A 24,097-nucleotide genomic window follows, 5' to 3' on the forward strand; every position below is an offset into this window, starting at 1 on the left:
GTCTGAATAGCACTGGCTCCGTGGGCGTGGCCGCATTAGCGGATAATGAGCTGAATCACGGACTTCTGACATGGCTCTCTTTTCATACAGATTACATAAACACAGAAGGTTTGTTTTCGATTTGACTTACATGATTTAAAACCTGACATCTTAACGTTTTTTTAGACATAAGTTTAATTTTTCTGTGATTAGTATTCACTAAGTTACAGTTCATTTTCTGAGAACTATCAGATTGGACTTCGTTCAGAGGGAGAGGAGAAATCACGCATCATGTTAGTTTTCTTTATTTTAAAAAAAGCACAACATTGTGTTTTTACTCTGAGTGTATACAAATAAAAGAAGATATTCTATAGTTTCAATTGATATATTACTTATGTCTCTATGACAAAAAATGACGGAGTATTTTAAGTCTGTTTTGCTGCAATGTGAAAAAAAACCTGCAAAACGCGCCGGCGCGTTTTCAGACCTCAGAGTGTTAATCCGATTCTTAGCATTTTACACCGATTCACGATTCAAAAAACGTTTCAAGATCGATGCATCGTCAGGATTTGTAATCGATGCATCGAGCAAACGAGTGATTCGTTACACCCCTACTTCCTTGTGATCGTAAGAGTGGATGAAATTTGGAACTTTTGGGAGTTCCAGATCATGTCATTAAGACACTGTTTGTTCACTTCCTTTTTACTGTGGATTCATTTCATTTGTGGTAGCATATGCACACGTATCAGGATAATCAATAAACTTTGGAATGTTCAGAATGCTTTTAGCATGCTGGACTGTGTCGTAAAATCTCCCCTCGGCTCCGGCCGGTCTGCAAAAGCCTAGCAGATTTGACAACTTTGTGGCCTGGCCGAAATTAAACAGCGATGCCCTCTCTCCAGCTCTGGAGACTTCAAAGGATCGACCCCCTGGTGTGAGCCCAGAGACTGACCAGACAAATTCCAACACACACCACACACACACAGACACACACAAAAACACACAAACATACATTATTGACTGTATATGTAAAATATAACAATGCCAAAATGTACCCGTCATGTATCTCAAACATATGCATGTTTCCTAATGTTTAGACTTAGTTTAAATAACTGTAGTTCAATCATGACAACTCTCGGAGTGAATTAAATTCAACCAGCATTTATTGGCATGGGGTATGAAGTATACATGGCTTGATTTTGGCGTACGAGATCTGCTACGCTGCTGCTGTTGCTGCTGCTACTGCTGCTGCAGTTACTGCTGCTGCTGCTGTTGCTGCTGAGCAAATACAAATTGTTTAGCTTAGTCAAATAAAACAACAAGGAAAAGGCTGCTGCAAGAATGGTAGAACCCCCGTAGCAGATCTCTACAGGTGGTGCTGGGGAGGAGGAGGGATAACAGCGCTTTGCATTGAGCAGCTTGTCGATCGCAGGCTAGGGTACGATATATATGGTTGCGTGGATATGGAATTACTTCCGATTGGCTGATGCCATGGCGTAGAAAGACCCAATCAGCGCTCGGTTAGAGTTTCATGACTGAACTTTGTATTTCAATCATGACAACTCTCGGAGTGAATTAAATTCAACCAGCATTTATTGGCATGGGGTATGAAGCATACATGGCTTGATTTTGGCGTACGAGATCTGCTACGCTGCTGCTGTTGCTGCTGCTACTGCTGCTGCAGTTACTGCTGCTGCTGCTGTTGCTGCTGAGCAAATACAAATTGTTTAGCTTAGTCAAATAAAACAACAAGGAAAAGGCTGCTGCAAGAATGGTAGAACCCCCTCAAGGCAGTGGACCGCATGGTCCGTGATACCCAAGTTAAGAAAGCGGCCGAGTAGCTTCGGCCTGATACCCCCCACACAGCAGATCTGAACGCCAAAATATGTGTACTGCTGCTGCTCCGTAGAGCTATAGGCGCGTGTATGACTATCTATGTGAGCCTGGGCCTGCTTTGCCGAGTGGCTTAACGCTATTGAACTTACCTATAAATGTGCATCTGACCTAGTGGCCTAAGCTAGAATGATACTGAGCCAGAGCTCATATGCATAAATGACATGCCTATAAAATGTGATTAGTTTTATCTAATGCAGTGTATGGTATGCTTTTTTTTTTTTTTTTTTTTGGATGGTGACTGCTCCGAAAACATTTGTCCCTGGTCCCCTGCATCAAACTTAAATCTCGCAGCCGAGATCCTCCCCTCCACTAGCTGAGGATTCGGATACTGTAAAATGCTGCATACACGTCGTTGCTAACGTCTGCAATGATCAAATCGAATAATTGCAACTGAATAATTAATACCAGAATGCCCAGCGCCACCCGATAATTTTAAATCAGAGATGTTTCTTGTCCTTTCAAGTCTTTGAAATTATGTCTGATGTAGCATTTGTGGACTGCCGAATTCCAGCGGCCCATTTCTTTAAGGGTAGTGGATGGTACTCTTGGAATGCTGACATTGCAACACCAATCTGGATGAGTGGTCAGTGTAGACTTCTAGGTTTAAGCCACGTGAATGACATGGGTGTTTTAATGAACCAGGCCCTGGTCATCAGTTTCCATCAGCTGTAAGGAAACAGTGGATCTGAGCAGCTGCATCTCCGAATTTGCAGGGATTGTTGCATGAAAGAAGAGCAAAACACAGAATTAATGCTAGATAATAAAGTGTGACCTGTTAAATCTGTCGTTTTTGAGTGCTTAAATGTAAGACAAACAATTTTATTTATTTATATTATACAAGCTGTGAGAACTGCCTCTAGAAAAGTATGGAATGTGGATCAAGAGCTTTCCTTCTGAGTGGTGAAACATGTAGCGCAAGTGTGTAGGAATAGCTTTGGTTGTTGGGAATGTCTTTACTATGCTGTTCAGTAGACGGTTGCAGGGACTTGGAGAGGCTTGGTGCGCTGGGGTCCAGAGTCAAACCAGGGGTCCGGGATGAAACTGTGAATTGAAGAAGCAGATTTTTTTTTTTTTTTTTTTTTATATATAAATATTTACTGGTAGTTTGCTTAAGCTTGGCTCTAATGCCTTTAAGACTATGTATGCCTGCTACACTAAATGCTTAACACCGAAAGCCTAAACCTAATGGCTAGATTACAGTCAAAAGGTGCGAATGTGTCCGATTAGAATGTGCATAAGTGCTTTAACAAGATGGACGCATAGCAAGCTAAGAGATTGAAAAAAATCTCCCGGACACCTGAGCAAATAGTATGAAGATTTGGCAACCTTTATCATTAGAAAATCGTATAGTCCCATTGAAAGTTTATGTCATTAGAATGGAGATAATGGAGCAATATCCTAACGCACGGCAGCTGAACCAGTCCGAACACACTAGGTTGACTGAACTAGCCTTGGAGTGTGTTGGAAGTTGAACAAATAATAAGTTCGGTTAAAGGTGTATATGCGAGAAGGCCATTACTCTGAACATCCTCATGTACTATGTTTAGTCGCTATATATTATATAAAGCTTGCTGCTACTAGATTTGAACGTGTAGCTGCTGATAATGCTTGTATTTACCCCCACGTCAATGCAGACTGTAACACCCTCTTAAAACAAAGGCACTGTTTGATGTTTGTAGAAGGCTAAGCAATAGATGTGATTGCCCAGCCCCGAATCCAGAATTTCCCAGAATTTAGTGAGGATAAGCAGAAACTACTATGTAGCAAGCACTCCACCAATATACCAAGACTGTGGAACTATATATTTGATTTAGATGGTTTAAATCGTATTTAGTATGGAACTCAGTATTTAAATATATTTATATTATATCTATTAGTCTGAGTTTGCATTCAGGAGAGTTGTATACCATATCGCTATCCCATGCAGTAGTAAATAAATATAATTTAGGGTCAGAGGTGAAAAGCACCAAATCAAAATATGGCAGACTCAATGATGCATCAACATCTAACTCCCTCAACATGCCAGTCCCCCTAAAATATGATTGTGTGGTTTGTCCAATATGCATACATGACTTGATAGTTTATTCAATTGTTATCCTATTATTCATTATCATAATTTATGATTTAATACCATAAGCAAGCTATTCATAGCAGCATTTAATTCTCGTACAATCATTTAATTACCCAGAACTCTTCCAGAAAGACTAAACTGTCCAATTAGATATTTCTGAATAAAAATGCTGCCTGATGCCATTTGATGGACTTAACGCAGTCTATGCCACCCGCTGTCTGGGAGAGTGCATAACATCCTGCTAAGATCATTCACACCCAGCACATCAACTGTTCCACCTGCTGCCCTCAGGGAGATGATACCGGGCCATATGAACCAGAACCACCAGACTGTCCTGCAGCTGTCCTCCACGCTCCTACGTAAATGCAGTAGCTGAGACTGGAGTAGGCTACATGTGCTTGTTGCAGTATATGTTATCTCGTTATTTAGAACAATGACATGAATAACTTGGATTAAAATGACATAAAATAGGCTAAAACATATTTTACACTTAATTTCTTTCACGAGTTACGGTGTCACAGAACCCTTGTTCTCCTGGACTTCATATCCCATGATCCTCCTGTTCTCCCCCCCTGCACTCACTTCCCTCGTCAGCTCCTCATCATCACGGATCACCTGCACCTGGACTATCATCTGCACTCCCTTTATAATGCACTCACTCCCTGCACTCCTTGTCCGTTCTCTGTTGTGTTAGCGTGTATGTTTGGTGTTTCTGCCCTGTGTTTATTAAAGTATACTACGTTGCTGTGGAAATCCGTATCTGCCTCTTCTCTACACCAGCGTACCGTAACAGAAGAACGGACCAAAAACGCTGGATTTCCACAAGTAAAATGGAGACTTCCACCAGCTCCCTGGCTCCTGCTCCTCCAAGGCCTCTCTCCCGTCTGGCAACCGGCGATCGCCTAATCGGGCTCCTGCAGTCGGTCGTTCGCTGGAGAGGTATGTGGAGGAGTTCGTTGAGCTTGCTTTCTTGTCTGACTGGCCTGAAGCATGTTTAATCTCCCTGTTTCTGGATGGACTGGATGACAACACTATCCGTTTTGATGAACCTGATTATCGTTTCTCCTTAAGTGAAACAATCAATTTTATTTGTGGTTAAATGGCTCCAAATTCTTCGTGGATGAGGTTCAGGATAAGTGTATGTCTCCAGTCCATCCAGAAACACGGCTGGCCTGGCCAGTCAGTCAACCTCCGTCTTCCTCCGCATACCCCTTCAGCGAACTTCCGGCCTGTTCCATGCTGGACCCTCACGCCACTGCTGGGTCCAGTAGGCGGAGGAAGAAGAAAAGAGCCCCAGCCGGTCACAAACCTGCCGCTCTAGCCCTCTCGGAGGAGGCCCCAGCCTCACACGAGCAGCCATGTGATGCGGACTGGCTTATTGACTTCATTACTGAGCCAATTTCTCCAGTCTCCGCCGAGCCAAGTTCTCCAGTCCCCGCCGAGCCAAGTTCTCCAGTCTCCGCCGAGCCAAGTTCTCCAGTCTCCACCGAGCCAAGTTCTCCAGTCTCCGCCGCCGAGCAAGCAGCGCCAGTCTCCGCCGCCGAGCAAGCAGCGCCAGTCTCCGCCGCCGAGCCAGTATCCCCAGTCTCAGCCGCCGAGCCAGTATCCCCAGTCTCAGCCGCCAAGCCAGTATCCCCAGTCTCAGCCGCCGAGCCAGTATCCCCAGTCTCAGCCGCCGAGCCCTCCGCTCCTGCCTCAGCCGCCGAGCCCTCAGCTCCAGCCGCCGCCGAGCCAGCCGCTCCTATGAACTGTGTTTTTGAACCATACAGCCCAAAGACTGTTTTCCCTCCCTGCCTCCCTCTCCCACCTCCGTCCATGTGTGTCTGCACTGAACCTCCACCTCAAGCCCACTCGCCCAGATCTCCACCTCGGACCTCTGGGCGATTACCTTCACGCCGGCTCCAACCTCCCTCTGCTCCACCGTTGCCCATCAGTCCACCAGTATCACCAGTCTCCATCCTGCCTCCACTCACACCTTGGTCACTCGTCAGCCTGCCCTTCCCTCTGGACTGCACTCCTCCGTCTCCGCTCCGTCACTCCGTCCCTCGGTTTCAGTTGGCCTCCTCTCTCCCTCCGGTGTTCGTTTTGTTGTCTGTCGCCTGTCTCCTACTGCGGCCTTCTGGAGCCCCGGCTGCGCTTCGGTCGGCGGAGCCTACAGTTCCGCCATCACCCGCCAGTCCTTCAGCGACGCCTGGGCTCAACGGCTCGAAGGCTTCGGTCCCTGACCCTCCATGGCTGCCCACGGCTCCTGACCCTCCATGGCTGCCCACGGCTCCTGACCCGCCATGGCTGCCCACGGCTCCTGACCCGCCATGGCTGCCCACGGCTCCTGACCCGCCATGGCTGCCCACGGCTCCTGACCCGCCATGGCTGCCTTCGGCCCCTGACCCGCCATGGCTTTTGAACCTGCCCTGGAGACCTCCACTCCAGTCTGCCCCCCCCCTGCACCAGCTTGAGGTCTCCAGGGCGCCCACCCCCGCGAGGACGCGCCTACCGGGAGGGGGAGGTACTGTCACAGAACCCTTGTTCTCCTGGACTTCATATCCCATGATCCTCCTGTTCTCCACACCTGCACTCACTTCCCTCGTCAGCTCCTCATCATCACGGATCACCTGCACCTGGACTCTATCATCTGCACTCCCTTTATAATGCACTCACTCCCTGCACTCCTTGTCCGTTCTCTGTTGTGTTAGCGTGTATGTTTGGTGTTTCTGCCCTGTGTTTATTAAAGTATACTACGTTGCTGTGGAAATCCGTATCTGCCTCTTCTCTACACCAGCGTACCGTAACACACAGCGGTTATCAAATCGCTATTATGGTTTCTCACTTTAGTACATGATAATAGTAAAATGCAGTAGTTCAAAATTGCGTATATCGACACGGTGTTTATCACACACACACACACACACACACACACACAATAGCTATATCGAACACAAACACGCGCGCACGCACACACACACGCAGTCAGTAGCTATATCGAACACAATGCTTGGCGCTCGTTACAGAAGCATGAACTGAACATATACTGCGAGATCGTGCAAACCCTAGTCTTTACAGTTGGCGCGTATGAGTGCCGCTACATCAGTGGAATGTCCTCACTGCAATGAATCTGCTAGGCCTCTACTCCTGTTAACAAATGATGTGGTTGAGCGGTTATTGATTCTGACTGATAACACCTCTGAAGACACTCAGACAAACGAACTTCTCCGTGATTGTCAAGCAGCTCAGCAACACCCCGCAACTGAACACGCAACGCTCTCCACGCGACCCAAATTGCCAGGTAAAATGCCTAATTACGGCGTCAACCGGTAACGTTACTTGCTTCGTTGAAAGTACTGAAGCTACCTTGCACACTTAGGTAAGTGGAATGAAGACCTTTCTGAAGGACAGCAGTGAAATCTGATGCTTAAATTGTATCCGACTTGAACGTAACTCTCCGTTCGTCCCATAGTTATGAAGTAGTGTATATTTCCCAAAAAGTGTATGTAACGTTAACTGCTCACGTTCTTAATATGCTAAGTGAATATGTACGTTTTAAAGAGTAATCGATCGTGGTTAGCAGATAATTGAACAATGTCATTCGATTGCGAAACGCACATTTACTTCTGCTAGCGTTCTATGCTGTTGATATCCGCTAATATTTGTTTTCGCATGTTGCTGCTGCTTAAATATTAGGAAATGCTGTAGCTTATGTGAAACGGAGTGAAACCCATACACTTAAATTAGCAAACTATTTTTCTGTATCCTTACAACATATGTTTGCTGCTCCAAATGTGATGCATGTACGCTAGCTGCTAGTGCATATAGTTATCACAGTAGGTTGGGAGTTGACCCAACCATGAGTTGACTCATGATTTGACCCCGTGTATGATACTTCAACAATTGAAAGCATACTTCTCAAAGCATTGTGCAATATCATAAGAAAACCTGTTTACTTATCTTAGATGTTGAAATTCTGAAAGCATTCTGCTCCTAACAGCGCTTCGCATTGCGCAGCTTGTCGATCGCAGGCTAGGGTACGATATATATGGTTGCGTGGATATGGAATTACTTCCGATTGGCTGATGCCATGGCGTAGAAAGACCCAATCAGCGCTCGGTTAGAGTTTCATGACTGAACTTTGTATTTGAGTTAGTTTTAGTTGTAATGATGGAATTTTGTCTGTAAACCATAACTTCTTTTATATGCCTTTCTGATCTATCGAGTTTGATCTCGTTTTAAAGCTCTGGCTACTGCTCATTCACTGAGATATGTCACATAGCTGACAAATGCATTTTTCTATGTGTTTAATGATACTGTGAAGAAAGTGCTCCATCTCGAAATCCGATCTGATAGTCATAAATTCAGCTAGGAGACAAGACAAAGAAAGAGCTTGCCCGCCAACTTTGCATCAATGTCATTGGCTATTCCACCTCAAGGAGGTGTGTCGGCTTATCTGTCATAAAAGAGGAGCACCAGGATTCTTCTGTGTGTTCTCCCGACGGCCCTGAATCGTCCATCGCCCACTCATGCACGTCTCTCCCGGACGTCACAGCGACGCGCTTCCATCGCGCTCATCACGGGACCACCATCTCTCCGGCGAAACTAACTTTCACGTCCTCAGTTCAAACCCTTCCGCGGAAACGGAAGAAGCCAATGAACTGCAGCAGCACTGACCTGAAACCCCGCAAGCAAACTGACGCAAGTACCGTTTCTGAATCTTAGAAAATGAAACTGATTTCTGTGCTGGCTTTCAAGGACTGTTAGGTTTTGCTATTTGCCTTCTCTCTTTCCTGTCTCTACGTTCCCTTTTTGTATATATTTGTATATTCTGTATTTAGATGTATAACCTCTGTAGTCGTAGTTTGCATATATTAAACACATTATTCATGCTCGATTGTTCTTTTTGCTCATTTCAACAAAAGCCAGGTCACTTTAACGTTTCGATCCTATATCCTTGTTTTACGTTTGAATGCTAGAATAAGAGGTCCTTCTCGTGGCCAGAGAAAAACCGTCCTTTGATAATATTCTATGAGGAGCTTATAGTTTGCCGGACAAACGAACAGTTTCTCTAAATAATTATTAAACCAGAACTAATCATATATGTAATTGATTATAATTCGTTATAATTAATTCACCATATATGGTTAATTCCCCCCTTGGGTCGGTATGTGCATAATAATCATTCATAAAGCTTTATGAATTATTATATTCATATTCCACCCATAAATTGATTAATAACTGTACGAACCGCTACATCAGTGCCGACTATATTGGGTCCGACAGTATCGTCACAACACACGTGTGAGTAACAATGTGTCACTATTGCTATTTACTATTCACTTGACTGAAAATGATGAACGATGAATATAAGAAAGACAGTGCAACAAACGATGGTACATTCATTCATAATTCATTTAGCCTACGTGAAAAACCGTAAGTTATCCTGTCAGCTATAACTGTGGCAAGTACTTAAACTTTATATGCCACAACCAAGACTTATAAAACATGTAAAATGCAAGGCTTGACATTAACCTTTTTTATCCACCAGCCACTGTATTTTCCAAAGTTACTAGCCACTCTCAGCATTTTCACTGGCCACACTTTTGGGGAAATTGTTTTATTAGGGGTATGACGATCTCTCACAAAAATGAGAGGAGACATATTTTATCACAATTTTTAAGAAATCTTCAATGATGTTGTGACAATGCTGTGACAAAGTCACAAAATGCAAAACAATGCAGGTGCATTTTGATTTTTTTTAACTAAACATTCTGTACTAATGTAAACATACTGTCACTAATGATTAGTTTTGTAATCGAATAATTGGTCAGTTATTTTGATTATAGGGTTAGGGTTAGAAATAATAAGGTTGGTTCAAATAAAGTAGCAAATAATCATTTGGTTTAATTCAACAACACTGATAAAATACATATGTGACCAGTCACGGAAAGTAGGGACACAAGTCGTTTCTGGGGCATTTTGAGTTATTCACAGATTCTGAAAGTGTAGTCTCCAAGATTTCCAACGATGTGTAACACATGGAAATCTGATAATATTTGGAGAAGTTGTGGCCATTTGAAGGTAGGCACTCAAAAAAGCTCAAGAGGGAGAAAAACCCCTTTAAAGTTTCTGCAGTTCTCACCTGTTCTCACCTGCTGAGAGTGACAATAGGGCTCATTTACATCTCATTTAGATAAGCCATACTGTGGCAAGGGGGGCGTGGTTCAGCGAACGCTGCAGCGGGGGAGAGCGTCAGGAGACGCGCGGTGGATGAGCGGGTTAAGCGAAAATAACAAACACCTGTCTCTTGTTACAGTAATTGGCGTGGAGAGAGTATAACGCCAGGAGAAACAGGAGCGAGGGAGAGAGAGAAGGACTACTGGCTGCCACACTCCTGGAAACCTGCTGGAGCTGACGGAGTGAACTCACGATATTGTTTATGATTATTTTTGTGCCTGTTTGCACGCCTCTTGTTTACATTTATTTAATAAAAGCAGCCAGTAGTCGCAGCCGACCCTTGTCGTCTTCCTTCCTTATATACGAACTTTGTTACACTGGTGCCGAAACCCGGGAAGGAAGACGGAAGCCGCCGCCATGCAAGCGCCCTCTGCCACTGCGCCATTTGCGGAGATAATTACATCTCTCGCGGTCATGCAGCAAGAACAACATCAGGCCCTGCTGGACTTGCGTCAGGATCAGGAAAGACGGTTCCAGGCCGTCCTCCAAGCCCAGCAGGAAGACCGCGAGACGTTCCGGAGCTGGATTGACCGGGAGGTTCGGCCGGAAGCCACAGTCCAACAAGCTGCGCCCGCCCACCTCCCTCTCAACAAAATGGGGCCTGAGGACGACCCGGAGGCATTCCTAGACCTTTTTGAGAAGACGGCAGATATTTGTGGATGGCCGCGGGACCAGTGGCCGATGTGCCTGGTCCCACTGCTCTCCGGGGAGTCCCAGGTAGCGCCGCAGCAGCTTCCGGTGCAGAACCTCCTGGATTTCGACGATCTCAAGAGGGCCATCATCCAGCGGGTCGGCCGGAGCCCCGAACAACATCGCCAGCGGTTCCGGTCCTTGGAGCTGGCAGAGGCCGGCCGGCCCTTCGTGATGGCCCAACAGCTCCGGGACTCCTGCCGCAAATGGTTGCTGGCCGATGGAAGTGACGTGGAGAGCATCATCGACCGTGTGGTACTGGAGCAGTTTATCACTCGGCTCCCCAGAAGAACGGCCGAGTGGGTCCAGTGCCACCACCCCACGTCGCTGGAATCGGCCATCCACCTCGCAGAGGACCACATGGTGGCGTGCCCAGGGGTCGGCGAACCTCTCCCATCTGCTTCTCTCTCTCCTTCTCTCCCACCTCCTTCTCTCTCTCGACCTGTCCATTTACCTAGGTCCCGTCCGCCCGGCCCTCCTCGAGTCGAGAATAATCAGAATCCATACTCGGCGCCTCGAGTCCCGCCCAGGGGGGCGTGATTACCACCGGCCGGGTTGGACCCCGCTCCTGTTTCTCCGCTCTCTCCATGTCAGCCGCTTAACCCTCTCTCTGCCACTGGAGCGGCGGGGAGGTCTGGGCCGGCCTGCTGGCGTTGCGGGGACCCGGAGCATTTTGTGGACAGGTGCCCTGTTATGGAGGTGGGGACAATGGTCCGGGTCCCGGACGTCCCGCAGGCTGCCCCGGTCAGGCTGGGTGGTACCAAATACCTGTGAGTATTAAGGGGGTACCTATCAGGCTTTGGTGGATTCAGGATGTAACCAAACCTCGATCCATCAAAGCTTGATACAATCTGGGGCATTGGATAATAGCCGCATGGTTAAGGTGCGGTGTGTGCATGGGGATGTGGTGGAATATCCTATTGTGCCAGTCATTATTCAATTTCGGGGTCAAAAGCATAGTGTAGAGGTGGCAGTTAACCCGCACCTCCGGCATCCGTTAATTTTGGGGACCAATTGGCCAGCGTTCACAGAATTATTGGGGGCTTTGTGTACGGATGCCTCTTGGGGGAAAAATGCAGCGGAGGGGAACGCGAGTGTGCAGGCGGGAGAGACTGAACCGGGACCACTGGGTACTGCCTCAGGGGAACAGAGCGAAATCGAGAGACTGATTCTCTCGGAGCGCGATGATTTTCCCCTGGAGCAGTCTCAGGATGAGACGCTGAAACGTGCGTTTGAACAGGTCAGTACCATCGACGGTCAGCCTCTACATCCTGGACAACCGCTTACCTATCCATATTTTGCAATTATTAAAAATAGGTTGTATCGAGTGACCCAAGACGCTCAGACAAAAGAAGATACAACCCAGTTATTAGTTCCCAGAAGCCGCCGGGAAATGCTTTTTCAGGCGGCTCATTCTAATCCAATGGCTGGTCATTTAGGACAGGGGACAACACTAAATCGCCTCATGACCCGATTTTTTTGGCCGGGTATTCACGAGAATGTGCGCAGGTGGTGCGCGGCTTGTCGTGAATGTCAGTTGGTAAACCCACCGGCCACCCCAAAAGCGCCTTTGCGCCCCCTTCCATTAATGCAGGTCCCCTTCGAAAGAATTGGCATGGACCTCATCGGGCCATTAGAGCGATCAGCACGGGGACATCGTTTTGCATTGGTCATTGTGGATTATGCAACACGATATCCAGAAGCAGTGGCTCTCCGCAACATTTCCGTTAAGAGTGTTGCTGACGCACTGTTTTCTTTAATCTCCCGAGTGGGGATTCCTAAGGAAATCCTCACTGATCAGGGCACGGCGTTTATGTCACGGACGTTACGCAAACTTTACGAATTATTGGGCATTAAATCGATTCGGACCAGCGTCTTTCACCCACAAACGGACGGGCTGGTCGAACGTTTTAATCGCACGCTTAAGACAATGATTCGTAAATTCGTTCAGGAAGACGCCAAAAATTGGGATAGATGGTTGGAACCCCTGTTGTTCGCTGTGAGAGAGGTCCCGCAAGCCTCCACGGGGTTTTCCCCCTTCGAGCTTCTCTATGGTCGTCAGCCCAGAGGGGTGTTAGACGTCATAAGGGAGGCTTGGGAGGACGGACCTTCTCAATATAAAAACGAAATTCAATATGTGCTGGACCTGAGAACAAAACTCCACACGTTGGGGCGGCTATCTATGGAGAATTTGTTGCAGGCCCAGGACAAACAGAGCCGGCTGTATAACAGGGGGACCAATCTGCGTAAATTTGCACCGGGAGATAAAGTGCTTGTATTACTCCCAACGTCAAGTTCAAAATTACTTGCAAAGTGGCAAGGACCGTTTGAGGTCACACGGCAAGTTGGAGAGCTCGATTATGAGGTAATACGCTCAGATAGGAGAGGAGCACGTCAAATTTATCACCTCAATCTCCTGAAAAAATGGAATGAGGGGAATCAGTGATGCTGGCGACGGTGATTAGCGGAGAGGATGATCTCGGGCCAGAGGCGAATATAAAAAAACAATCTCTCGCACTGGCCCCAGGGGGAGATCACCTCTCACCCTCCCAGCTCATTGATCTAACCAAATTACAGGCAGAGTTTGCTGACGTGTTTTCTCCCCTACCTGGCCGTACAAACCTCATTCAGCACCATATCGAGACGGGCGTGGTGGTTCGCAGCTGGCCGTATCGCTTGCCTGAACACAAGAAAAAAGTAGTTCAGGAAGAATTAGGTGCGATGCTTGAGATGGGAGTAATAGAAGAATCCAACAGTAACTGGGCGAGCCCAATAGTTTTGGTTCCTAAGACGGACGGCTCGGTCCGGTTCTGTGTGGATTTTCGCAAGGTGAATGCTGTGTCGAAATTCGACGCATATCCAATGCCACGGGTTGACGAATTGCTTGACCGGCTTGGTACGGCTCGTTTTTATTCGACACTGGACTTAACAAAGGGTTATTGGCAGATCCCCTTATCTCCGTTATCCCGAGAAAAAACAGCTTTCACGACGCCGTTTGGATTACACCAATTTGTTACACTTCCGTTCGGGCTGTTCGGGGCACCGGCTACCTTTCAGCGGCTGATGGACAGGGTTTTACGGCCCCATGCTTGCGGGGCTGGCGGGATATTATAGAAGGTTTGTGCCTAATTATTCGGACCTCACCAGCCCCTTGACTGATCTTACTAAAAAGGAGGCACCAGATACGGTCCAGTGGACGGAACTGTGCCAGCAGGCGTTTACCCAAGTAAAGGCTGCTCTGTGTGGCGGGCCGTTGCTTCACTCTCCTGATTTCTCTCTCCCTTTTTTGTTGCAGACTGACGCATCGGACAGGGGGCTGGGTGCTGTCCTGTCCCAGGAGATAGAGGGGGAGGAACGGCCGGTGCTGTACATTAGTCGTAAGCTCTCCAAGAGAGAGACTAAGTACAGCACCGTGGAGAAGGAGTGTTTGGCCATCAGGTGGGCCGTCCTCACCCTCCGCTATTATCTCCTGGGACGGGAATTCACCCTCTGTTCGGACCACGCCCCTCTGCAGTGGCTCCACCGCATGAAGGATACCAACGCGCGGATCACTCGTTGGTATCTAGCTTTACAGCCTTTTAAATTCAAGGTGGTCCACAGGCCGGGTGTTCAGATGGCTGTGGCCGATTTCCTCTCCAGAAATGGGGGGGGGCTGCAGGCCGGATGGCTCCCGGCCTGAGTCGGGCGGTGGGGGTATGTGGCAAGGGGGGGCGTGGTTCAGCGAACGCTGCAGCGGGGGAGAGCGTCAGGAGACGCGCGGTGGATGAGCGGGTTAAGCGCAAATAACAAACACCTGTCTCTTGTTACAGTAATTGCCGTGGAGAGAGTATTTAACGCCAGGAGAAACAGGAGCGAGGGAGAGAGAGAAGGACTACTGGCTGCCACACTCCTGGAAACCTGCTGGAGCTGACGGAGTGAACTCACGATATTGTTTATGATTATTTTGTGCCTGTTTGCACGCCTCTTGTTTACATTTATTTAATAAAAGCAGCCAGTAGTCGCAGCCGACCCTTGTCGTCTTCCTTCCTTATATACGAACTTTGTTACACATACCCCCTGTAAAGCTCCCCCCTGTTAATGTGAGGACACATTTCAAGTGAGAGCAAGGTTACATCGTGTTACCTTGTAAAATACATTGTTACAGTTTTCATGTGTGAAACACAACTGTGCAAAAAGCTTTTTTTTTTTTTGCATTTATTTTTGGCCATATGACAGAGGTCTGATTCTATTTGTCATATTTCTGTTCTGCATAAAACTGAAGAATATTCGGTACATCCTATACTGTATTCTAAAATGATCTGATATTAACTTTTGCATAGATTTTATTGAAAAGAGCTTAGGCTCATGTAACCAGTCATTTCACAGTGTGTCTGTGAAACGCTGAGGTACCGTAGTAGTTTTGTGCACGCGTGAACATCATGGCAACGTACAACACAAAGTAACTCACATGGTAAACACTTAACGTAATGCGTAAATGCAAGTAACTAACGTAAATCAAGCATAGTCCGCGAAGTGTTGGTGAAATAACACATTATCGGACCGGAGAGAATAATATGGAATTTCTTCCAGAAAACTTCTTGCACAAAATAAATTCAAGCACTTGCAAGGATCTGTATCTATGTATGTTTATTTTCAAAAACTTTCCAGGGCATGAGTATGAATCCAAGTATGTACCAAAAGTACCACTTTTACTTGGTAATAGCAGCATAAGACAAAGGTCTTTGTGACACAGTCCAATGATATTACATTCGCAGTCTCTTCTGTGTTGTGACCCTTGGCGCTGGGCATGTGATGTATCTTGCCTCGTCAGCACAGAATGGCCTGATTTTTTTCATACAGATAGGTCTCCCTGTCAATGTTCAGTCCAGGTGGGGCCAGGACTGTGGGGGCAGATCTGCTCCGTCGCGCAGTAGCTGATATTCGACAGGTTGTGCATCACAGAGAGTTTTTGCAAGCACCACACCTGGTCTCTTGGCATCAAAGCTGTGACAGAATAAGCACATAAGACATTTTAAACATGGCAAAGTATTTTCTCATAAAATACTGCCATGTGTATGTTGTTACTATGTTATATTGTATGTACACAATGTGAAAGTTTCAATATAAGTACCTGAAGTGCTGATAACTCTTGATCTGTGGGGGTCTACGGAAGTGGTGAGTCAGATGCTGCTGCCAGTCGAAGGTCTGGACTAAAACTTTGCCCTCTGCCGTTCCAACAAGCTGTGGGATTTTGAGGTGACTCACAGGAGAGCTGTTTTCCACAACCTGATGACAAAAAAGAGAAGAGAGGAAGAAAAAAAAAGATCTTCAGTTAAATGTTTCATTGAAGCAGAACAGAAAACAGCACTGAAGTCATTAAAGCAAAGTAAAGTTAAAGTACCTCAGCGATGTCTGCCAAAGTGTTGACTCTTGTCTTCATGTAGGCTTGCTTGATGAGTCCAAAGCCACAGTCAGGGGAAAACTTGGTGTGGCCAGCAATAAGGAAGTGGATTTAAATTTTATCGTGAAGCTTGTGTCCAACCCGCCAGGCAAGGTACCAGAGCATGAAGTTGTTCTTGTTCTGCCCACTGCAGTTGTCACAATGAAGATCCACCTCTGTTTCTCCAACTCCAAAGTTGCCGAAGAAATGATACATGTAGCTGATGACTTCATTGCTTCCCTTAGTAGATGACATGCCTTCATCAATCAGGTAATTCACCTGTTTCTGCAGCCCTTCACAGGAAACACCAAATAGGCCACATTTCCATGGGGTCAGGAAGTACATTGGTCCTGGCTGGAGAGGGTTTGAGGGAAAGTGTAACTGTTGGAGACAGAGGGAGAGAGGGAACTTGGATTATATTAAATAAAATTTGTGTATATTCATAACTGTCTAATAAAGATAAAAATTACTATATTGATGCTATTCTGCATTTGCGCTATTATCAGGCTGCTTATTCTCATGCACCAAATCGCCCTTTAAGGGACATTAATAAAGTAAAGTAAATGTGTGTGAAGTATTACCTGCTGAGCAAAATCAAAACTGTAATGCATCCTAATCTTCTTGCATGCTGGTAGGGACGGTCCAAAAGACAGGTTAGAGCCAGAGCAAATCTTTCTACAGGCAGCAGTCATGTCGTTGTACACAGCCCTCTCTTTCTGCACAAGGGAAAGATGATCTTGTTGCTTCTTTACTGCTTCAGACTTTCTGTCATCTGGGAGGTTTGCACTTCGTATCAGCTGCTCGTTATTGCTTTGGCACTGCCAGCAGAGATCTGTGCCGGCAACTTTTGATGTGTGGGAGAAGTCGGTCCCACAGTGCTTTCAAGCTGGTTTTACAAACTGCACGCTCACCTGAAAAACAGATATTGCTTATGGTTAATTGTATTGTAATTGCTAATAGTGCTTCGCATTATTTCACATTATAAGCACTCAATTATAAATCAATGTTTACACATACCAAGCTCCTTAGCAGACTTCACGTAGAGACGCCACACTGAGGCCTTGGACACATGAGTTGGCAGCAACTTCACATGCCAATCCTTATGCCCAGGCTGTCGGCCAGGCAGCATGATGGCATAGGGCCCTATTTTAACGATCTAAACGCAAAGTGTAAAGCGCATGGCGCAGGTGCACTCAGGGCGTGTCCAAATCCACTGTTGCTATTTTAATGACGGAAAAACGGTCCGTGCGCCGGGGCGCATTTTTGAAATGGGTTGTCCCTATTCTCTTAATGAGTAATGGGCGTAACGTTCAATAAACCAATCAGAGTGTCATCTCCCATTCCCTTTAAGAGCGAGATGCGCTCGCGCCATGGCGGATTGCTATTTACATGGCGTACACGCGATGAGTCAGTTAATATATATGTGTGTGTATTGGCACGATTGTTCAATTAATTAGCCAATTTCGTTCATCATTATAAGTAGTAATAGGCTGAATTGAAAATAGGTAGCCTAACCTAATACACGCAATGACTATTCATCATTACATTTTTTTATTTATTTAGCCTACACAATAATATTCTTTTACACTGTAATCCTTTTGTTTTTAATATTTGGCATGTTTGTGTGATGCGCATCCCTGTGTGTAATAAGCAAAGTCAACGCGCACTGTGGACGCGCCCAGAGGCGCAGTTTCTACCAACGCGCTCTAACAAAAAAATATTGCACCATTGACTTTAGACTTTAGACCAGGTTTGAGTTGGTCTATGGCGCAGTCTATTTTCAGCTCCTTAAAATAGCAATGCGCCGGCAATGCACCTGAACACACCTCTTTTTTAGACCAGCACGCCCATGGGCGCACTAACTGGCGCATATGCATTTACTAATTTAAGGACGTGGCGCTGAACGGGAAAACGCGAACGGCGCCGGACGCAAACTAGCAAACACACTTGCGCTGCGCCTTGCGTCGCATTGCGCCGGGTGTATTATAGGGCCCATAGTCTTCTGCATAGTTTTTTATGAAGTCCACAACTCTGTTGATATCCTCAGGCCTGATGAACCTGACTGGCGGACGTGGCAGTGAGTGCTTCTTCCTCAAACGTGGTCTTGCGCCATTCTCCTCATAGTGTTTGACTATATCAGCCAGGGTGTCTTTGCCAATGCTGAAAAAAGGAGAAAAAAAAAGGAAAAAATGTTTAACATCATGCTAACAGGCATCTTGTCACCTATATCAGAATGCATTGTACAAATTATAGGTCAAATTATTGAGTCAAAGGATAAAAAAAAATCCTGTACATTAAACTCTTCATAAATACTTTTACTTTTGACTTATAACGCACATTTTACGGATACTTTTACTTTTACTTAAGTAGGAATTTAATCTGATACATTTACCATTACGTTAGAAAATCCTTGTTAAGAATGTAGCACTTCCTCCACCACTAGCTAAAATGATTAGCATCACATTCAATTCAAGAATGCTAACTGGCAGGTTTACGTGGGCTAAGTCATTCACACCAGTCAATTCAAGCAATTGAAGCATTATTCAAATTAATAGCAGATGCTAACATTACCATCTAAAAGCCAATTATAGTAATGGGGCTTTTTGGCAAGTGATACAATGCTAACGATTACAATTAAACGACAGTCCTGAGCTAGCTAATAACAATAGACACATGAGAAAACGTGTACGTGTTCTTAGAATGAACACAAAACGACAAACTTTGATGTTAATGGAAACTCACCCCATGAGAAACAGAAAAGTATTCTTGCAGATCTCGTTGCCTCCAATTAAATAAGTCGTCCGGGCACACTTTCTCTTTGTCGGGGTCTTCTTTGTGGATGTAACCATCTCCGAAGTTTGCACTGTGCGTCTGTTTGCCTCTAAATGTCCAATTACGGTGACCGGGAGGGGACATGTTCGGTTCACTTAGTTTTGTCGTGGCCACGACATATAAACTCGTGGGAACGTGATAATAAGTCGTGGCCACGAGATATTAATTCGTGGGAACGTGATAATAAGTCGTGGCCACGAGATTATTTTGTCGAGGGAACGACATCCTTATGTCGTGGCCACGTGATGTAAAGTCGTGGCCTCAAGATCATATGGTGAGGGAACGATATATTTTTCTCGTGGCCACGACTTCTTTATGGTGAGGGAACGACATCCGTTTTGTAGCCACAATGTGGGACCCGAATCTTCACAGCTACACGGGCTTCTCCTTTAACCCCTGTCATAACTGACTTTGTTATTTGTTTATTTTAGTTTCTCGTTATTTGTTTATTGTATTTTTGTTTTGTTGTTTGTTAAACTGGACTTTTGGTGACCTGACATGGATTCGCACGAGCTTTTGGATTTTTTGAGGCATCGCAACATAGAGGAGAACTACATTACCAAAATTGAACAAGACAAGGTAAAGTGTATTTTTTATTGTTTATATGTAAACTTGCAGTAATAGGACAGTTTTAATACATTATGTATCGAGTTTCATAAGCTGCACGATGTTCCATTGTACACATAGGCGAATTTCAACTACAAAGCATTTCTGTTTTACAATAATTCACATTATCAAGTACTGGGATTAAAGTTTATAGTTCAGATATAGACGGTGATGTACGGTAGAGATCAAAATAAAGGAATCGTTTCAAAATAACCTGAGGCTTCAGATAAACATTGTATCGATTACATCGTTACAACACTAGATGGCGACAAGTGACTGTTAAAATGTACTGTATTTGTCATTGAATCATTTATTCAAACCGGTTCTTTTTTTTAATTATTCTTTGAAATTATTTTTTTTTATAGACTGCAGAAAAAAAACATTTTGTCAGAACCTCTGTTTTTGTGTTTAGTTGTTCAGAACCGTGGGATGATTGTCATCTCTATTTTTTTAAATTGGTTTTCAATTTATCCAGAATATACTAACATTATCAAAAAGAGTGTCACCTCATTGATAATTTAAAGGTAATCTGAATACAACATTATTAAAGTAAAACAAGTTAATCAGTTTTATTTGCTTTTTGTATTACCTGAAGGCCACATGCAAACATTTACTAAATATGATGTTATTGCTAAGTCTAAATAACGTCTCGGTTACGTATGTAACCCTCGTTCCCTGAAGGAGGGAACGGAGACATACGTCAGTAGTGACCGACGAATTGGGATATCGCTAGAGAGCCCTATCAGCTTCGAGTGAACTAAAACAAGCCAATGGAATTGGCGTGCGATATTTGCATAATGCGCACCGCCTCCGACAGGTGTATATAAATAGGAAGCAGATGCAATCGCACTCTGTTTTTCGCTGAGGAGACAGCTGGTGTCTGCACAACAGCGAGGGTACAGAAACTGTGGCGACGGGACGTACGTCTCCGTTCCCTCCTTCAGGGAACGAGGGTTACATACGTAACCGAGACATTCCCTTTCAGTCGGTCACGTTCGACGTACGTCAGTAATGACCGACGAATTGGGATCCCAAATAAAGCGGCACAGTTACGAAACCCCTTCCAGTGCCCAGTGCAAGCTCTAGCCACCCGTCGCACCAATTGGGACGGTGAAGGGGGCGAGCTTACGCCGAGAGAGTCTACTGCTGTTCCGACATACCCACTAAGTAAACTAGACTACACTGGGGAAGCGAACCCGTAGGGGATGCTGCGGAGGCCACTACCTACCCAATGGGGGAGGAGTTTACGTGGAGAATACACATATGGACTGGCCCGGGGGGCAGTACGCATATGGAGTCCCTGGGATGGCTCCACCTGGGTAGGGGGAGACTCATCTGACAGGTGACAGCAGAGCTGGCTCTGCTAAGGGAAAGACACGGACTCGCCGTAGGGAGTTTTAAACCGTGGACAATTACACATATGGGACCGCTCACGTAGAGGAGTCACGACATATGGAACCCAGCCAACAGACAACGTCAGGGACGGATGTTGGCCTGGCATCAGACACTCCGCAATGTCCGAGCCGAAGGGGGAGGTGGAGGAACTCGACAGGGTTCGCCAAGTGGGGAACACGACTGGAGTCAATAGATGCACGTATCCGGCCCAGGGGGCGGGAATGGCATTGCAAGCCGACACTTAGAGCGGGTTCAACGTGTCTACCGGCTAGTGGAAGCGAGTACACCGGAAGATACCGGCTCTACACGTAGGCTATAGAATCTAGCGAACGTGTTAGGTGTCGCCCAGCCCGCAGCTCTACAGATATCTGTCAGCGAGGCGCCATGAGCCAATGCCCAGGAAGAGGCCACTCCTCTGGTGGAGTGGGCTCTCAACCCAAGCGGACAAGGCACGCCTTGGGAATCGTACGCCAAGGCGATGGCATCCACTATCCAGTGGGCCATCCTCTGCTTGGAGACAGCCTTTCCCTTCTGCTGGCCTCCGTAACAGACGAAGAGCTGATCTGAGGTCCTGAAGCTTCGCGTTCTGTCCACGTACACACGCAGAGCGCGGACGGGACAGAGCAAAGCTAGGGCTGGGTCTGCCTCCTCCGAGGGCAGCGCTTGCAGGTTCACTACCTGATCTCAGAAGGGAGTGGTAGGAACCTTGGGCACATATCTGGGCCGGGGTCTCAGGATGACCTGAGAGTCATCGGGCCCGAATTCTAGGCACGATTCGTCGACCGAAAATGCGTGCAGATCCCCTACCCTCTTAAGCGAAGCCAGTGCAACCAGGAGGACGGTCTAGAGAGACAGTACTTTTAACTCGACTGACTGCAGAGGCTCGAAGGGATGACCCCGGAGAGATGTAAGAACCAGGGTCAGATCCCAAGAGGGTATGGAGGAAGGGCGAGAAGGATTCAGTCTCCTCGCCCCCCTCAGGAACCTGACGATCAGATCGTGTTTCCCCAGGGACTTACCCTCAACTGCATGGTGATGTGCAGCGATAGCGGCGACTTCGCGCCTTCGCTCAAAGCCCTCTTGCAGGAAGGAAAGCACAGATCTGACCGAGCATGATCGGGGGTCCTCTCAGTGAAGGAGGAGCACCATTCAACGAACAGGTTCCACTTCAGTGCATAGAGGCTCCTCGTGGAAGGAGCTCTAGCGGAAGTGATGGTGTCTACGACCGCTTGCGGGAGATCACTCAGAACCTCCGCATCCCGTCCAGGGACCACACGTGGAGGTTCCACAGCTCGGGACGCGGGTGCCATAGGGTGCCCCGTCTCTGAGTCAGGAGGTCCTTCCTCAGAGGAATCGGCCAAGGAGGGGCTGTCGTGAGGAGCATCTGGTCCGAAAACCAGGTCCGAGTGGGCCAATACGGAGCCACTAACAAGACCTACTCCTCGTCCTCCCTGACCTTGCACAGGAGCTGTGCGAGAAGGCTCACTGGGGGAAACGCATATTTGCACAGACCCAGGGGCCAGCTGTGTGCCAGGGCATCCGTGCCGAGCGTGGCACCGGTCAGGGAATAGAACCACTGGCAGTAGGCAGTTTCTGGGGAGGCAAACAGGTCTACCTGGGCCTCGCCGAAGTGCTGCCAGATCAGCTGGACCACCTGGGGATGGAGCCGCCACTCGCCCGCAAGTGGAGGCTGCCGTGACAGCTCGTCGCTGCACGGTTGAGCACACCTGGGACATGAATGGCACGAAGCGACCTCAGATGCTTCTGACTCCATAACGAGATGGCGGGCGAGTTGCGACATGCGACGGGAGCGTAGACCACCTTGATGGTTGATGTACGCAACGGCCGCAGTGCTGTCCGAGCGGACCAGTACGTGCTTGTCTGACAGCAGCTTCTTGAAGCGGCCAATGCAAGATGTACTGCTAGCAACTCCAGGCAATTGATATGCCAATGCAGTTGAGGCCCCGTCCACAGACCCGACACTGCATGCCCGTTGTACGTGGCCCCCCATCCGGTGGCAGAGGCATCTGTGGAGACCACAGCGTGCCTGGACACCTGTTCCAGGGCACTCCTGCCTGCAGGAACGAGGGGTCCGACCACCGGATGAGGGTGCGACGGCAGCTCGGTGTCACGGGGACACGGAGCGTACCGCGCTGCCACGCCCATCTCGGGACCCGGCCGCGGAGCCAGTGTTGAAGCGGCCTCATATGGAGCAATCTGAGCGGCGTGACCGCGGCTGCAGATGCCATATGTCCCAGGAGCCTCTGAAAAAGTTTCAGTGGGGCCGCTGTCCTGCGCTTGAGCGTACTCAGGCAGGTCAACACCGACTGGACGCGCTCCTCGGTGAGGCGCGCAGTCCGGGCGACCGAGTCTAGCTCAAGACCGAGATAAGAGATCCTCTGCCGGGGGTGAGTTTGCTCTTGTCCCAGTTGTAGTAGGCTGAGGTGAGCTAGAACCATGTCCCTGTGTTCGCACAACTGCTCTCGCGAGCTGGCCAGGATCAACCAGTCGTCAAGATAGTTGAGAATACGAACGCCTTGTTCCTTGAGGGGAACAATGGCCGCCTCCGCAACCTTCGTGAAGACGCGGGGTGACAGGGCCAGCCCGAAGGGTAGGACTTTGTACTGATATGCTCGACCCTCGAACGCAAACCGTAGGAAGGGTCTGAGGCGAAGCAGAATCGAGACATGAAAGTACGCGTCCTTCAGGTCGATCGCTGCAAACCAATCCTGGGGACGGACGCATTCGAAAATGCGCTTCTGCATGAGCATCTTGAACGGCAACTTGTGAAGGTACCGGCTCAGGACGCGCAGATCCAGGATTGGCCGTAGCCCACCACCCTTTTTGGTACAATGAAGTAGGGGCTGTAAAACCCCGACTTCATATCGGCTGGAGGGACCGGCTCGATTGCATCCTTCGCCAGGAGGACAGCAATCTCCGCCCGGAGAACAGGTGCATTGTCCAGTGACACCTGAGTGTAGTGGACA

At 47.4% G+C, this 24,097-nt stretch overlaps 1 protein-coding gene and 1 long non-coding RNA gene across 2 annotated transcripts in view; both read right to left on the reverse strand.

Annotated features, from left to right (window-relative positions):
* The window catches only part of LOC125242987 (gastrula zinc finger protein XlCGF26.1-like), a 204,154-nt gene that overhangs the window by 91,294 nt on the left and 88,763 nt on the right, over window positions 1–24,097 (reverse strand). The window lies entirely within an intron of this gene.
* LOC125243878 lies at window positions 16,366–17,408 on the reverse strand. The gene is made up of 3 exons (XR_007179168.1): window positions 17,295–17,408; window positions 16,859–17,188; window positions 16,366–16,658 (listed from the first exon to the last, which is right to left on the reverse strand). It is a non-coding gene; the product is annotated as an uncharacterized LOC125243878 (long non-coding RNA).

The sequence above is a fragment of the Megalobrama amblycephala genome, linkage group LG1, assembly GCF_018812025.1.
Source record: "Megalobrama amblycephala isolate DHTTF-2021 linkage group LG1, ASM1881202v1, whole genome shotgun sequence".
In the NCBI taxonomy this organism is placed as follows: domain Eukaryota; kingdom Metazoa; phylum Chordata; class Actinopteri; order Cypriniformes; family Xenocyprididae; genus Megalobrama; species Megalobrama amblycephala.